Genomic DNA, 16,943 nt, shown 5'->3' on the forward strand with positions numbered 1-16,943 from the left:
CTAAATGTGCGACCGTTCACTCTATGGTCGCCACCGGAAGTCGTCCATAACTTTGTTACAATGAGACTTGGCTCTTCCAACACACTCCTGGCTGGTCCCCCATGTGTTATCCTCCATAAATTTGAAGTCTTCCAAAACTCTGTTTAACAGAGCACCAAATCTTGTTCAGCTATCACCCCTGTGCTGACTAACAATGGTACACCACAATCATCCTCGCCTTCAAATCTCTCCATTGTGCCCCTCCCTCTCTCTGTAATCCCCTCCAGCCCCATCTGAAGATCTCTGCATTCCTCGATTTCTGGCCTCTTGACCGTCCCTGATTTTAATAGTTCTACCTGTAACAACACTTATAGCTGCCAAGGCCTTATGCTCTAGAATTCCCCTCCAAACATCTCCAACCCTCTCCTCCTTTAAGTAACTCCCTAAAACTGACCTCTTTAACCAACCTTTTGGTTCTCTAGCCTAATACCTGCATGCGTGTTTCAGTGTCAAATTTAGCTTTCTCGTGCTCCTGTGAAGTACATTAGGATGTTTTATTATGTTAAAGGTGTTTTTTAAATGCAAGGTGTTGTCATTCTCTCCTTCAGGGAAGGGGGTTTCCTGAAAGCCTTGCTACAGGACATTGGTGAAGAGCCACAATTGCAGACAGGAGCGAGCTGCTCAGCACAGTAGAGGCCATTTAACCAGCTGTCTCTGCCTCCAATTGTAAGGTTCATAACAGGCACTGGAGCAATGCAGCCTTTAGTACTTCATAAACCTCCCACTTAGATATAGTGTGGCCAACCCTCCAGAATTGTCACTGCCATGATGAATCTGTGAGAAAACCCATTGGGACATTGAACAAATTTGAACACGTTCATGTATTAATTGCCACAGTCTTTAAGATGGGGAACAGACTGCTTGACTGGCTGAGGCCAGTGGAGGCGGAGGTTATGGGATGATTCCCCCAGCCATCTGGTTCACCAGAGTTGGGAACCTGATTATAGGAGGTTACAGAGATCGGGAGTGGTATAGCCTTGAAAGGATTTGAATAGAAGAATTGGAATTTCAAAATCATGGCCCTGCCAGACTGGGACCAAATGTAAATCATTGAGCACGGGGCTGATAGTTTGACAGGACTTAGTTTGAGCTAGGATACAAGCAGGGTGTGGATGAGATGAAGTTTACAAAGAGTACATGGGGTGGGAGGCCAACCAGGTGTAAAATACTGCAGAGGATCACCACACAAAATTCATCCTCATTATCCTTTTTAAACTCATCTTCTTCTTCTCCCGAAACTGTGCTACTGCATCATTAGTATTAGATTCACCGTCAAATCTTGGCTGCAAAATTGGGATCTGGAGCACATTGCTATCAGTGACGCGACAGAAACCCACACTCAGAAAATGGAAGCCAGAACACCTCCAGCCATTTTCGGCACAGTTAGTGCAGCAAGTCCTGACTGACAGGGCACTAGTATGGGTGTGATATACGAGCACTTCAAGCATGTAGCACCATCAAATGTTATCGCCCTCTGGTGGCTGGGAGGATATTACCCATGTGGGCACAGCCACATTTTATATTGCTTATTGTACTGCTCGATTTTGTGGTTACATTAAAGCTCCACCTCTCACCTCCATATCATAAAGGGTCAGAGATAAACTTGTTAGGTTGCAGTGACGATTTGATGGCCTTGAAGGCCTTGGAATCTTTGCTTGACATGATATAGGGATCACTGTGGAGCACCTTAATCCGGCATTTCTGGTGAAGGAAGTCAAACTCGGGTTTTTGGTTTGTCACAGCGTTCGCCGATATTGGACTCTAAAGTAAGTCACAACCTTCGCTCATGTCAATTGTTGACTCAACCTTATGCAAAATTGCCCAGTGGAAACACATCATTGCAACAGATCTGACCAATGTCTTTACAAGATTTCAATAGCACGATCTTCAATAGAGTACTGTGTATAAACTCAATCTGCCATGGGCATGCCTGAATCTAAAACTGTCCTTGAGGATTTAACATGGCATATTCTAGCTGATTATCCAGGGGAGGGCAGAGTTTGCAGAGGATCTGAACTCCAATGGCAACAATCCTGATGAACTTCTTCGCAACTTCATGTTCTGTCACAATGTGATATGTGCCTATGCCCCTAAGACTCTGATCTGCCCTCAGATTACAATGTGCCTGGGATTTGGCACATTGCAAGCTAGCTAGCTCACACGACATGGCCACCCTCCATACCTGCTGTCCATCGGAGAAGGTTTCTGGCATGAGTTCTTTCATTGAAGCCTAAAAATATCTTTATGTAAAATTAAACATTTTTTTTTTTTCGAGTGTCCAATTCATTTTGTTTTCCAATTAAGGGGCAATTTAGCATGGCCAATCCACATACCCGGCACATCTTTGGGTTGTGGGGGCGAAACTCACGCAAACACATTGAGAATGTGCAAACTCCACACGGACAGTGACCCAGAGCTGGGATCGAACCTGGGACCTTGGCGCCGTGAGGCAGCAATGCTAACCACTGCGCTACCGTGCTGCCCCCTAAAAACATCTTTTGAGGGTCCTTTCTCGGTGCTTATACATAACCCCCTTGGATGTCAGACACCGGTGCAGTGAAAGGATCGAATGTACAGATGATCTGCTTACAAGCTTTCAAATGACACAAACTGTGGATTGTGACGGCACTGTTAAGAAACATGCATCACATCAACCCTGTGCCAACATGACTCAAACATGCTGGTGTTTTCAGTGCCAAATTATGTGGTTGTCACATCACCTGGCTGTCTTGTGAAATTGAAGATCTATTCATTGCTGCTTCTATCAGGCATTTCAGCCCATATAATGTGCAGTCCAAACACCATCCTTGTGTCCTCACAGACAGCAAACCTTGCGTACTGGCATAGGTGGTTAGTACTGTTGCTTCACAGCACTAGGGTCCCAGGTTCAATTCCTGGTTTGGGTCACTGTCTGTGCGAAGTCTGCATGTTCTTCCTGTGTCTGCGTTGTGGTATTATTATACCTATCAGCATCGCAAGGGTTAATGCAATGTCGAGGGTAGCCACTAGAGGGAGCTACAGATACAACTATATAAGGCAGTGATGCTAGACCTTAGGGGAGGAGTGTATGCCGGAGATAGCTAGTGAAGGTCATAAGAGCAGTTAGTGTGAGTAAGGTTAGATTATAGTTGATACCAGTAGTGAGATTATCAATAGCTGGGTGTAGTTAGCTGTTCTTGATCAATTGTGTATTCTTCAGGACAAAGTATCGAATCCCAGTTTAGTAGTGTAAATAAAATCACAGCTTTGTTTAAGTTAAAGCTATTTTGAGGTATTTGTGAACACTACGCCAGTCATCCTGAATTAAACAACACAAAGAACACCACGTGCGTGGGTTTCCTCCGGGTGCTCCTGTTTCCTCCCACAAGTCCCGAATGACGTGCTTGTTAGGTGAATTGGACATTCCGAATTCTCCCTCAGTGTACCCAAACAGGCGCTGGAGTGTGGCAGCTAAGAGCTTTTCATAGTAACTTCATTGCAGTGTTCATGTAAGCCTACTTGTGACAATAATAAAGATTATGATTATTATGAGAAACTATACAAGGGAGAATCCTCTGCCAGTCCCCGTGTCACTACCTTCCTTTCCACGGTTTGTTGCTACCACGTCTCTTCAGACACACAGCTGGATCTGTGACTATCTCTGCAGATTTTGAAAGCCGCAGTGCGCCTTACTGAGAGCCCCCATTTATACACAAGAACTCGCATTCCACTGTTCACCGGGTATTCATTGTCAACATTGTATCAGGCTCAACAAACTTCCTTTCCCCAGCAGACCAGCATGGTTAGCTATCCAGTTGGATTGTCCCCTCATTCGTCACACAGTTGCCCATCTATGCATTGCCCTTCAAAGAAGTTTGCCAACATTCGTGATGTCAAATGCTGTATCCGGTTGCTACCACTGCATTGGATGATTTACTCATCGTTCGGTGCAATGAGTCACTTGCTCCCATCAGAGAATGTAATTTTGTTCCTTGTGATGTTCTGGAACTCTCATCACTGCACTCCATCTTGGTCACCCATCATGTCATCAACTCAAAGCGGGTCACCCACCGATATGGTATTTCTTTGCCCTTGACATGGTTCTCTCCACTGAACAGGTTACGGCTAGCTGCCATGCTGGTGTTGATGCTACTCTCCAGAGCGTCCCACACTCTGTCATTCGCCAGGCTTTGCGTGAGCCTCCTGAGGTAGTTGGCATCTCATTTGCTGCTGATGTAATCAAGTGTGAGCGACAACTCAATTTAGTTGTACGAGAGTGCGTCACTTCTGATACAGCTGCTTGGGTCATTGCCAATGAATGCCAGGGCACCTGAAGGGATGCTCTCCTCCTGTCCAGTTGTGCAATGGGTTTTGTCCACTTTGTATTCCCCACATTGTCAGACAGACTGATCCTGCCCCTGGGTTCTCCACCTTGGTAGGAGACAAGCTGCTCCATTACCATTGAGCTCAGTAGATCGAAGAACCCGAACAAGAATCTGGCAGCAGAGGAGATAGTATGGGAACTGGACTGTGAGCTTCTATTGCCAGGAACTATATGGAAGTCCTATCATACCTTCTGGAAGTCTGCTTGGGGTCCATAATTGCAGTTCCTCTTAGGCTGTAGGCAGTGGAGAGTCACTGCGACATCTGTTCAGGAGATGTGAGGAGGGGAAGCAGTGCATTGATGGAAGAGGAGGAGGATGAAGAGGAGAAGGGGAGGACACATTGGGAACACTTTGTTCAGATGATGCTGTTCATGAGTAATCACTCAGACTCTCATTCACCTGAGATCTCAAGCCCACATCATAGTTGTTTCAAAATTCCCCACCTTTCAATTCATCTGCTACAGACTGCCACAGCGTCCTCTTGGCCAACGTCCTGAAATAAGAGCCACTAACAAAAAAAATTGCTTGCAGAACAACTTTATCCACTCCTACACAGTGCTACCCAATGTCTGCAGTGTGCACGTTGACTTCAGTGGGAGAGGCTGCAGATGGCCATGTAGCACAACCTTGAAGAACCCTGGGCCTTGGGAACCTGGCTGCAGCCTGCGCCACCTCAGTGTGGGTGTTCCAGAGACAACTGCAGCAGCTCCAGATGCTTGAGTGCAGCCCGATTAAGAGTGGAGGAGCGCCCTGAAGAAGTCCCAGTTAGCTGTACGTCATGTGAGCCACACACACTATTGGGCTCACTGTTAAGCCAGCAGTGCCGGGCTGTGCTCTGATATCATTTAGATAGGGAGTCAGTCAGCATGATGTTTGCATGTTGCCTGCTTCAATGGAACCAGTAATTGAGCATGGTGATCCCTGTTCCAAATAATAAGACACATCCAATTTCCCCCTATTAATTTCCTGGTAGGAAATATGGCTAATTAAACCCCATCTCTGATTTCAATTATGTTTCTTGCCTTGATCTGTATTGTCTCTGGACTGGATTGTTTGTACATGTGTCCTTGTGTCTCTTCGTGTATACCTGGGTGCTTATTACGGCTGGGGAGTTAAAGTGATATTCTTAGTAAAAATGTGGAAAATCGCCAGGGAAGTCCTGTACACAAAAAGCAGGACAAATCCAACCTGACCAATTACCGCCTCATCAGTCTACTCTCAGTCATCAGCAAAATGATGGAAGGTATCGTTGTCAATGCTATCAAGTGGTACTTACACAGCAAAATCCTACTTACTGACCCTCAGTTTGGGTTCTGCCAGGGACACTCAGCTCCTGACCTTGTTACAGCCTGAATCCAAACATGGACAAATGAGCTGAACTCCAGAGGTATGATGAGAGTGACTGCTCTTGACTTCAAGATAACATTTGACCGAGTATGGCACCAAGGAGACCTAGCAAAACTGGAGTCAATGGAAATCAGAGGAGAAACTCTCCATTGGTTGGAGTCATACCTGGCACAAAGGAAGATGGCTGTGGTTGTTGGAGGTCAATCTTCTCAGCTCCAGGACATCACTGCAGAAGTTCCTCAGGATAGTGTCCTAGGCCCAACCATCTTCAGCTGCTTCATCAATGACCTTCACTCCACCATAAGGTCAGAAGTGGGGATGTTGACTTCCGGTTGCAGCTATGCCTGGGTAGGTCGCACGGTCGGAAGCTCCCGCCGAGAATGGACTTTTGGGCCCTTTTAAGGAGCTCCAGCGGCATTTGGACGACGATTCCCGGTGTGGGAAGGAAGCAGTGAGGTTCCCCAGCACTGTATGGAGTGGACCAGGAGCGGAGCGGTCAAAAAAGTGGCACTAGAGAAGAGAGGAGAACGGGCGCGAAAAAGCAAGATGGCGGCAGGCGGAGACCAGGCAGCGTGGGCTCAGTAGTCTCGGGAGCAGCAGGAGTTTTTGAGAAGCTGCTTTGCGGAATTAAAGGCGGAGATGTAGGCCCCTATTGAAAGGCTGGTGGAGACCCAGAAGATGCAGGGGACGGCGATAAAGGAGGTGCAGCAGAAGGCCTCTGATAATGAGGTTGAGATCCTGGGCCTGGCTGTCATAGTGGAAGTGCACCACTATTTTGATACGCCGGATGAGGTGTGGACCATTATCAAAAATGAGAAGTTGGACTCAAATTAATCGTTTGTAGCATGTTATGGGGGATGCTGGGGAGTGGGAGGGGGCGATGTTTTTTCTTTATGTGGGCTTGTTTGGGGGGGTTTGTCCCCCGCGTTTTCTTGGGGTTGTGTGGGCCTGTGGCCCTGGGTCTTCGGGGATTGGGGTGAGGCTGCAGGTGGAAGGAGCTGCGCCATATGGGGTGGGGGCGGCCCAGGCAGGGAGCGCGGGCTTTTTCCCGCGAAAAGGGGGGCGCGGGGCCCGAGGCGGGAGGGCGGTACTGGCTTGGTGTCCACATTGGTGTATAGGGGGATAGAGGGGGGGACTTTGGCCACCCCACTTGTGTGGGGGGAGGGCTGGAGACTTCAAGAGGGAATCCAATAGGGGGATCGGAGACAGAGGCGGGAGCGGCCAGAGTCAGCAGGAGTCAGCTGACTTACGGGAGTGCAATGGGGGGGGCAGGGGGGTTAAGCAGTTGCTTGGCCGGGGGAGGGGGGGGGGGGTTGGGGGGGAGGAACTGGATTGCTGCTGTGCTGACTGAGAGGGAGTTGAAGGTAAGAGGGAGAGTCGGGGTGGGGAGCCTCCGCCTCTGGGGGGCTGGAGAGTGCGGGAGGCGTGGGCACGTGATTGGCCTAAAAAAGGAGATGGCTAGTCGGCAGGGTGGGGTGGCGGGTAGTCCCCCGACCCGGCTGATCACATGGAACTGGGTGGAGTGGGAGTACCTGTGGAAGGTGTTAGGCAGATTTGGGTTCGGGGAGGAGTTCATAGGGTGGGTTAAATTGCTGTACCAGGCTCCGGTGGCGAGTGTATCGACGAACCGGCTGCGGTCAGGGTATTTTAGGTTGTACCGTGGAACAAGGCAGGGGTGCCCTTTGTCCCCTCTGCTCATTGCCCTGGCGATTGAGCCACTGGCCATGGCGTTGAGGGAGTCCAGAAACTGGAGGGGGTTGGTTGGGGGGGGAGGAGCACCGGGTCTCACTATACGAGGTTGACCTGCTTCTGTACATTGCGGATCCGGTGGAGGGGATGGGGGAGGTCATGCAGACCCTTAGGGAGTTTGGAGACTTCTCGGGATATAAGCTCAACGTGGGGAAGAGCGAGCTGTTTGTGGTGCATGTGAGGGGCCAGGAAAAGAGGTTGGAGGAGCTACCACTCAAGGTGGTGGAGAGGAGTTTTCGGTATTTGGGTATCCAGGTAGCTAAGAGTTGGGGGGTCTTGCATAAGCTCAAACTGGCGTGGCTGGTGGACCAGATGGAGGAGGACTTCAGGAGGTGGGACATGTTGCCACTCTCCCTGGCGGGTAGGGTGCAGTCCGTTAAGATGACGGTCCTCCCCAGGTTCCTGTTCGTCTTTCAGTGCCTGCCCATTCTCATCCCCAAGGCCTTGTTTAAGCGGGTAAACAGGAGCATTATGGGATTTGTGTGGGCAAATAAGACCCCGAGGGTTAAGAGGCTGTTCTTGGAGCGCAGTAAGGGGGGTGGGTGGGGGCGGTTGGTGCTGCCGAACCTGTGCAGCTATTACTGGGCAGCGAATGTGTCTATGATTCGGAAGTGGGTAATGGAGGGAGAGGGGGCATCGTGGAAACGGTTGGAAGCAGCGTCCTGTACAGATATTAGCGTGGGGGCACTGGTGACGGCACCGTTGCCGCTTCCACCGACATGGAATACCACGAGGCCGGGGGTGGCGGTAACACTGAGGATTTGGGGGCAGTGGAGACGGTATAGGGGAGAGGTAGAGGCCTCAGTCTGGGCTCCGATACGGGACAACCATAGGTTCGTTCCAGGTAGGATAGATGGTGGGTTCCTAAGCTGGCACCGGGCGGGAATTAAAAGGATGGGGGATTTATTCATCAATGGGACTTTTGCCAGTCTGAGGGCGCTGGAGGAGAAATTTGGGTTACCTCCGGGAAATGCCTTTAGAAAGAAAAAAGAACCCAACAGGGTTAAGTACAAAACACAATCTTAAAAACCAACCCCCCAAACCCCTCCCACCCGTGCCTAAATAATAAATTAACATTAACACCCCGACTTAAGACAACAGGTGTATACACCCCCTCAGACCCTTCCAGTGTAAATAACATAAACAAAAAAAAAGTAAACCCCCACCCCCCGAGCTGCTGCTGCCATTGACCAATGTCTAGCGTTCTGCCAGGAAGTCTAAGAACGGTTGCCACCGCCTAAAGAACCCTTGTACCGACCCTCTCAAGGCGAATTTCACCCTCTCCAATTTAATGAACCCTGCCATATCACTGATCCAGGATTCCACGCTTGGGGGCCTCGTATCTTTCCACTGAAGGAGAATCCTTCGCCGGGCTACCAGGGACGCAAAGGCCAGAATTCCAGCCTCTTTCGCCTCCTGCACTCCCGGCTCCTCTGCCACCCCAAATATTGCGAGACCCCAGCCCGGTTTGACCCTGGATCCTACCACCCTCGACACCGTCCTCGCTACGCCCTTCCAAAATTCCTCCAGCGCTGGGCATGCCCAGAACATATGGGTGTGATTTGCTGGGCTCCCTGAGCACCTAACACACCTGTCCTCACCCCCAAAGAACCTGCTCATTCTTGTCCCGGTCATGTGTGCCCTGTGCAGCACCTTAAACTGTATGAGGCTAAGCCTCGCGCACGAAGAGGAAGAGTTCACCCTCCCTCGGGCATCTGCCCACGTTCCCTCTTCGATCTCCTCTCCCAACTCCTGTAAGTAACATTTGTACCCCACCAGTGCCAGGCAATGGCAATCTCCAGCAAGAAAGAATCTTATGATCTTCCCTTGACATTCAATGGCATTACCATCGCTGAATTTCCCAATTTCAACATCCTGGGGGTTACTATTGACCAGAAACCTATCTGGACCAGCCATATAAATACTGTGGCCTCAAGAGCAGGTCAGAGGCTGGGAAGTCTGTGGTGAATAACTCACCTCCTGACTCCCAAACGCCTGTCCACCATCTACAAGGCACATGTCAGGAGTATGACTGAATACTCTCCACTTGCCTGGATGAGTGCAGCTCCAACAATAGTCGAAGCTCGACACCATCCAGGACAGAGCAGCCCGCTTGATTAGCATCCCATCCACCATCATTCAATCCCACCACCACTGATGCACAATAGCAGCAGCATGTATCATCTACGAGATACACTGCAGCAACTCACAAGGCTCCTTCGACGCAACCTCCAAACCCATGACCTCTGCTGCCCTTGAATGACAAGGGCCGCAGATACATGGAACTCCAGCACCTTCACGTTTCCCTACAAGCCACCCACCATCCTGACTTGGAATTGTGTTGCCGTTCCTGCACTGTCGCTGGGTCAAATTCCTGGAACTTCCTCCCTAACAGCACTGTGGGTGTACCTACAACACACACATCCCACAAACAAATAAATATTAAAGAGTCCCATAGCAAATTAGAAACATGGTAATTCTCCAGATGTTCTGGTCAATATTTGTCTCTTAATCCGCATCTTTAAAACACTTATTTATTATTTATCTGGATATTTATTTAATTATTGTTGTTGGGAGCTGGCTGTGTGTAAACCTGTGGTAGTCACCACTAATAGTATATTACATGTATTACGGCATTGCCTGTATAGTAGAGGTACATGGGTAAATCCCTGCCTGCTGGCTCCGCCCAGTAGGCGGTGTATAAATGTGTGTGCTCGCCGGTGCTGCAGCCATTCTGGTTCCAGCTACAGGAGGCACAACATCTTTGCTCAATAAAGCTTTGATTATTCCACTATTCTCGTCTTTGTGGTAATTGATAGTGCATCAATTTATTAAGCAAAGATTTTTTAAAACTATGGATCTCCACATCAAGCCTGATCGCCTGTAGCTGAGCCCTCAAGCTGCCAACGCTACGTCCGCCTTTGACCACTGGCTAGCCTGCTTCGAAAGCTACTTCCGAACATCCGCTGAGGAACCCTCGGACTCGCAGAAGCTCCAAGTCCTCTATTCACGGGTGAGCCCTGACATTTTTCCTCTCATCCTTGATGCGCCCACTTACTCCGAAGCGATGGAGTTCCTGAAGGGACACTACGTTCGACCAGTCAATCAAGTATAGGCCAGGCACTTCCTGGCCACGAGACAGCAACTCCCCGGGGAGTCTCTGGACGATTTCTGGCGTGCCCTGCACATCCTAGGTAGGAACAGTGACTGCCAGGCAGTTTCGGCAGTCCAGCACACCAAACCTTTAATTCGAGACGCTTACGTTATGGGCATGAAGTCTGCGTACGTCCGCCAGTGGCTACTGGAAGGGGCCACGCTTGATCTTGCAGGAACTAGGCAGCTTGCTAATTCATTAGAAGTGGCCTCCCGTAACGTCCAGTCCTACGCCCCCGACCGCGCGGCACCCTCGTGGGCATCGTGGGCCCCACCAGCTGCCGACTCCAGCTCACCACAAGCCTGCGCCATGCGGCAGCCAGCCAACTCTGGGGGCCCAAGTGCTATTTTTGCGGGCAAAACAAACACCCCAGGCAGCGCTGCCCGGCACGGTGCGTGACCTGCAACGGCTGTGGGAAGAAGGGACACTTTGTTTCTGTTTGCCAGGCCCGGTCGGTCGCCGTTGTTTCAAGGCCCAGCATTCCTACACTCCCCACGTGCGACCCATGGGCGTCGCCATTTTCCCCTTCGCAAGCCACGTGCGGCCCGTGGGTGCCGCTATCTTCTTCATTGCAAGCCACGTGCGGCCCGTGGGTGCCGCCATCTTCTTCATTGCAAGCCATGTGCGCCCCGTGGGCGCCGCCATCTTCGGTGCCATTTTGGACGGCGTCTCAGGACCCCTGCTTGTCTGGCCGTTCATCGCCTGCCACTACCTCCACCACCGCTGACCAGTCCGGGACCTCCCAGCATCTTCCACAGCTCACCTCTATCACCCTGGATCAGTCCCGGCCCCGCAACCTCGCGACCGCGACGACGACGGTGAAGATCGATGGGCACGAGATGACCTGCCTTTTTGACTCCGGGAGCACAGAGAGCTTCATCCACCCCACTACGGTAAGGCACTGCTCCCTCGCGGTACACCCCGTCACCCAGAAAATCTCCCTGGCCTCCGGATCCTATTCCGTGGAAATCCGGGGGTACTGCATCGCAACCCTCACTGTCCAAGGCATAGAGTTCAGCAACTTCTGGCTCTACTTCCTCCCCCACCTCTGCACTGCCCTGTTATTCGGCCTGGACTTTCAGTGCCATCTCCAAAGCCTAACCTTAAAATTCGGCGGACCCCTACCCCCCCCTCACCGTATGCTGCCTCACGGCCCTTAAGGTCGCTCCATCTTCCCTGTTTGCGAACCTCACCCCGGATTGCAAAACTGTCGCCACTAGGAGCAGACGGTACAGTGCCCAGGACAGGACCTTAATCAGGTCGGAGGTCCAACGGCTTCTGCGGGAAGGGGTCATCGAGGCCAGCAACAGCCCCTGGAGAGCTCAAGTGGTAGTAGTAAAGACCGGGGAGAAGCATAGGATGGTCATTGACTACAGTCAGACCATCAATCGGTACACGCAGCTCGATGCGTACCCCCTCCCACGCATATCTGACATGGTCAATCAGATTTCGCAGTATCGAGTCTTTCCACAATGGACCTGAGGTCCGCCTACCACCAGCTCCCCATCCGCCCGGAGGACCGCCAATACACTGCGTTTGAAGCAGATAGCCACCTCTATCACTTCCTTAGGGTTCCCTTCGGTGTCACTAATGGGGTCTCGGTCTTCCAGTGAGAGATGGACTGAATGGTTGACCGGTACGGACTGCGGGCCACCTTCCCGTACCTAGATAACATCACCATCTGTGGCCACGATCAGCAGGACCACGACGCGAACCTCCAAAAATTCCTCCACACCGCCAAACTCCTTAACCTCACATACAATAAGGAGAAATGCGTGTTCCGCACCAACCGCTTAGCCATCCTTGGCTATGTCGTGGAAAATGGAGTCCTAGGGCCCGACCCCGACCGCATGCGCCCCCTCATGGAACTCCCACTCCCCCACTGCCCCAAGGCCCTGAAACGATGTCTGGGGTTTTTCTCCTACTATGCCCAGTGGGTCCCTCATTATGCGGACAAGGCCCGCCCACTCATTCAGTCCACAGTTTTTCCCATGACGGCTGAGGCCCACCAGGCCTTCAACCATATCAAGGCAGACATCGCCAAGGCCACGATGCACATGGTCAACGAGTTCTTCCCCTTTTAGGTGGAGAGCGATGCATCGGACATAGCTCTGGCCACCACCCTCAAACAGGCGGGCAGGCCTGTGGCCTTCTTTTCCCGCACCCTCCACGCCTCTGAAATTCGGCACTCCTCGGTCGAAAAGGAGGCCCAAGCCATAGTGGAAGCTGTGAGACATTGGAGGCATTACCTGGCCGGCAGGAGATTCACTCTCCTCACTGAACAACGGTTGGTCGCCTTTATGTTTAATAATACACAGCCATGTAAGATCAAAAATGACAAGATCTTGAAGTAGAGGATCGAGCTCTCCATCTATAATTATGAGATCTTGCATCGCCCGGGGAACGAGCCCCCTGATGCCCTATCCCACGGTACATATGCCAGCGCACAAGTGGATCAACTCCGGGCTCTCCACTCTGACCTCTGCCACCTGGGGGTCACCCGGTTCTTCCATTTCATCAAGGCCCGCAACCTGCCCTACTCCACTGAGGAGGTCAGGACCGTCACCAGAGACTGCCAGGTCTGTGCAGAGTGCAAGCTGCACTTCTACCGGCCAGATCGAGTGCAGGCTCGATGGTGAAGGCCTCCCGCCCCTTTGAGCGCCTCAGCATGGACTCCAAAGGGACCCTCCCCTCCACCGACCGCAACACGTACTTTCTGAACGTGGTCGATGAGTACTCCCGGTTTCTTTTCGCCCTGGTATGACTTCTGCCATGGTAATTAAAGCCCTCCACAGCATCTTCACCCTGTTCGGTTTCCCTCCGACATCCACAGCGATCGGGGATCCTCTTTTATGAGCGATGAGCTGCTTCAGTTCCTGCTCAGCAAGGGCATTGCCTCGAGCAGGATGACCAGATACAACCCCCGGGGGAACGGGCAGATGGAGAGGGGGAATGGGACGGTCTGGAAGGCTGTCCTGCTGGCCCTGTGGTCTAAAAATCTCCCGCTGGCAGGAGGTCCTCCCCGACGCGCTCCACTCCATCTGATCGCTACTCTGCACCGTGACTAACGAGACCTCTCACGAACATGAGTTTGTCTTCCCCAGGACGTCCACCTCCGAGGTCTCGCTCCCAACATGGCTGACAGTTCCTGGACCCGTCCTCCTTCGGGAGCATGTGCGGACCCATAAGTTGGATCCCTTGGTCAAAAAAGTCCGCCTCCAACATGCGAACCCGCAGTAGGCCTAAGTGACACACCCCGACGGGCGCCAGGACACAGTCTCCCTCCGGGACCTGGCACCCGCTGGATCCCCACCCACGACCCCCGACCTGACACTGCCACACCCCCCCCCCCCCCCCCCCCGGTTGCCTCATTCACCCCTGCGCCACTCACCCTCCCTCCAGCGAACCTCACTGCTGCCCCCGCCCCAGTAGGATCCGTCCTCCCACTGGTTCCACTCAGAGGTGCCGAAGACGAGGACAACAGGCTCCCGGAGTCACAGGTGACCAAGTCGGCGCCCACATCACCACCAGGACTGAGGCGATCGGAGGGGAGGGTCAAGGCCCCCAACAGACTTAACTTGTAATGTTTTCCACCACCCCCGCTGGACTCTTTTTTTAACAGGGGGTGAATGTGATAGTCACCACTAGTAGTATATTACATGTATTACGGCACTGCCCGTATAGTAGAGGAACATGGGTAAATCCCTGCCTGCTGGCTCCGCCCAGTAGGCGGCGTATAAATGTGCGTGCTCGCCGGTGTTGCAGCCATTCTGGTTCCAGCTACAGGAGGCACAACATCTTTGCTCAATAAAGCCTCGATTATTCCACTACTCTTGTCTTTGTGGTAACTGATAGTTCATCACTGCCATACTTCCAACATTGCAACATTGACTGAACTTGAACTAAATTGCCCTTAGTGTCCAAAAAGGTTAGGTGGGGTTGCTGGGTTACGGGGACAGGGTGTTCGTGTGGGCTTAAGTAGGGTGCTCTTTCCAAGGGCCGGTGCAGACTCAATGGGCCGAATGGCCTCCTTCTGCACTGTAAATTCTGTGATTCTATTAAAGATAATTAATTGATGGCAAAGCACTTCAGGATACCTTGAGGCCATGAATATCTCTATATAAATGCAAATCTTAAAAAAAAAAATTATTTTGGACAGTGTGTGAGCTTAAAAATCAAGCTCCTCCCAAAGTAAGTCACTCCAGAATGCTGAGAGCATGGAATTGAGAACCGGATGAGGAATATTTGCTGTCAGTAAACAAACAGAATTGAATGCCGGGGGAAGAAAATAATTAAAATCACTGGGATCTAACTCAGTCTGACTTTTAAGATATTAGCGTAGGGATGCAAACATGCTAAATGTTAAAGCAATTGGTTGCATGGTGACCTTGTTAATCTTTGCTCTTTCTCCATTCTGTTCAGTCGACTGATTCCAGACAAGGCAAGTATTAAATTGCATGCTGCCATAATCTAATCTTGAATTCATCTGCTCTTGTTATTGAAAACAAGTTAGCCGCTCAGGTGGTTGCATTTTCAATGTGCGTGAGCCTTGAGGATTTGTTCATTGTCAACCACCCACCATTTGATAGTTACTTATGAAAGATGAGTAAGGCTTTGGATCTGTCAAATTATCTGCAGTCATCTTTCAGTTCAATCCTCATTCGAAGAAATTATTAATTGGAAATGACCAATCTGTTGGATATCACTCGACCCCTGTATGCTGAGGGCAGTAAGGTGAATAAACAGGCAGTTGCTATTGGTGACATTCGCTCACCCTCCTACCCAAGCCTTGATCATTAACCTGCGCCGCCCAACGCATCATGCCTGACAAATTGTGCAACTGAGAAGAATAAGTATTTATTTTCAAGAGAGCTTAATGTTTGGTAAGATATTTACCCCACCAGGACAGTTTAATGGAGAAAGAAATGACCTCACATGGTTTCCAAGTTTGGTGCATTCTGTACTGATGTAAGCTGATGTCCACCCCGCCCCCGCAGATTTGTGACAACAATATACAAACATATGAAATAGGAGCAGAAGTAGGCCATTCAGCCCTTTGAGCCTGCTCCGCCATTCTATAACACCATGGCTGATCTGTTTGTGTTGAGTTCCACATTCCCCATTGACTCCCAATAACCTTTGATTCCCTTGCTCGACAAGAATCCATCTACCTCTGCCTTAAAAATATTCAGTGGCCCCACTTCCACCACCTTCTGAGGCAGAGAGTTCCAAAGACGCACAACCCTCTGAGAGAAAAAAAAACATTTCCTCATCTCTGCCCTATAAGGGCGACCCCTAATTTTAAAACAGTGCCCTCTAGTTCTGGATTCACCAACAAGGGGAAACATCCTTTCAACGTCCACCACAAAATGTAATGTTATTCATCTCTACTGATTAAACTTTGGTTGATTGCAGTATATTAAAAACTGGAATTGAAATCAGGCATATTATAGGATCATACAGTGCAGATGGAGGCTTTTTGTTCTGTTGTGATTGTGTTAGCTCTCTAAAGGGAGTCTGATTAGTCCCACTTGCCTGCTCTTTCCCCATAGCCTTGCAATTCTTTCCATTTGTTCTCTGACAAACCCCCACCCCTGCCTCAAGGCCCGGTGGGAGGGTGGGAGGCCTTTGTGCTGATGGGTTTCATCTCTGAAATGCAACCTACCCAGAACAGTTGATGGTAAAGCCAAGAGGCTATCTGCAGGAAGACAAGAGAGGAAACCAAGAGTGGACAAGAGAATCACGGGGGGCGGGGGGGGGGTTTGAACAATTTACGGTTGAAATACAAGCAGTGGAAGGAATTTGATTCCATCAGTATTTAATAGCAACTCACTAATAGTAAAGTAAATAGGATAAATAATTATATAACAGCAGTAATGTAGAGTACTGGAATTCTACATCACACCAATGTTGACAAATGGAAGCAAGTGTTGGATGATCAGTGAAGCAAGGCGGAGAAGAATTGAGGCTGCCGAGTTGTGATTTTTGAGATGAATAATGGGGGTATCTTTGACAAGTCACTCTACCAAAGAAGAGCTGCCGGTAAAATTTGAGACCAAAAGAACAAGATCAGGAAAAGACAGTTGGAATTTCTTGGGCACGTTGTAAGAATTCACGATTTAGAAGGTCTGATGCTGATGGGAAAGTTCAAAGGTAAAAGAGATCGAGATAGACATGGAACGTTTTTCAAAAGAGCTTCACCAACTGTATGAATGTACCACCAATGAAGGTGATCCAGAGCAAGACTAACGTGGAACTTTTCACAATAACTTCATTGAAGCCTACTTGTG

General features: G+C 50.3%; 1 protein-coding gene across 1 annotated transcript in view; it reads left to right on the forward strand.

Annotated features, from left to right (window-relative positions):
• The window catches only part of LOC140409326 (solute carrier family 2, facilitated glucose transporter member 11-like), a 189,018-nt gene that overhangs the window by 33,055 nt on the left and 139,020 nt on the right, over positions 1-16,943 (forward strand). The window lies entirely within an intron of this gene.

This window comes from Scyliorhinus torazame, chromosome 1 (assembly GCF_047496885.1).
Source record: "Scyliorhinus torazame isolate Kashiwa2021f chromosome 1, sScyTor2.1, whole genome shotgun sequence".
Lineage (NCBI taxonomy): Eukaryota > Metazoa > Chordata > Chondrichthyes > Carcharhiniformes > Scyliorhinidae > Scyliorhinus > Scyliorhinus torazame.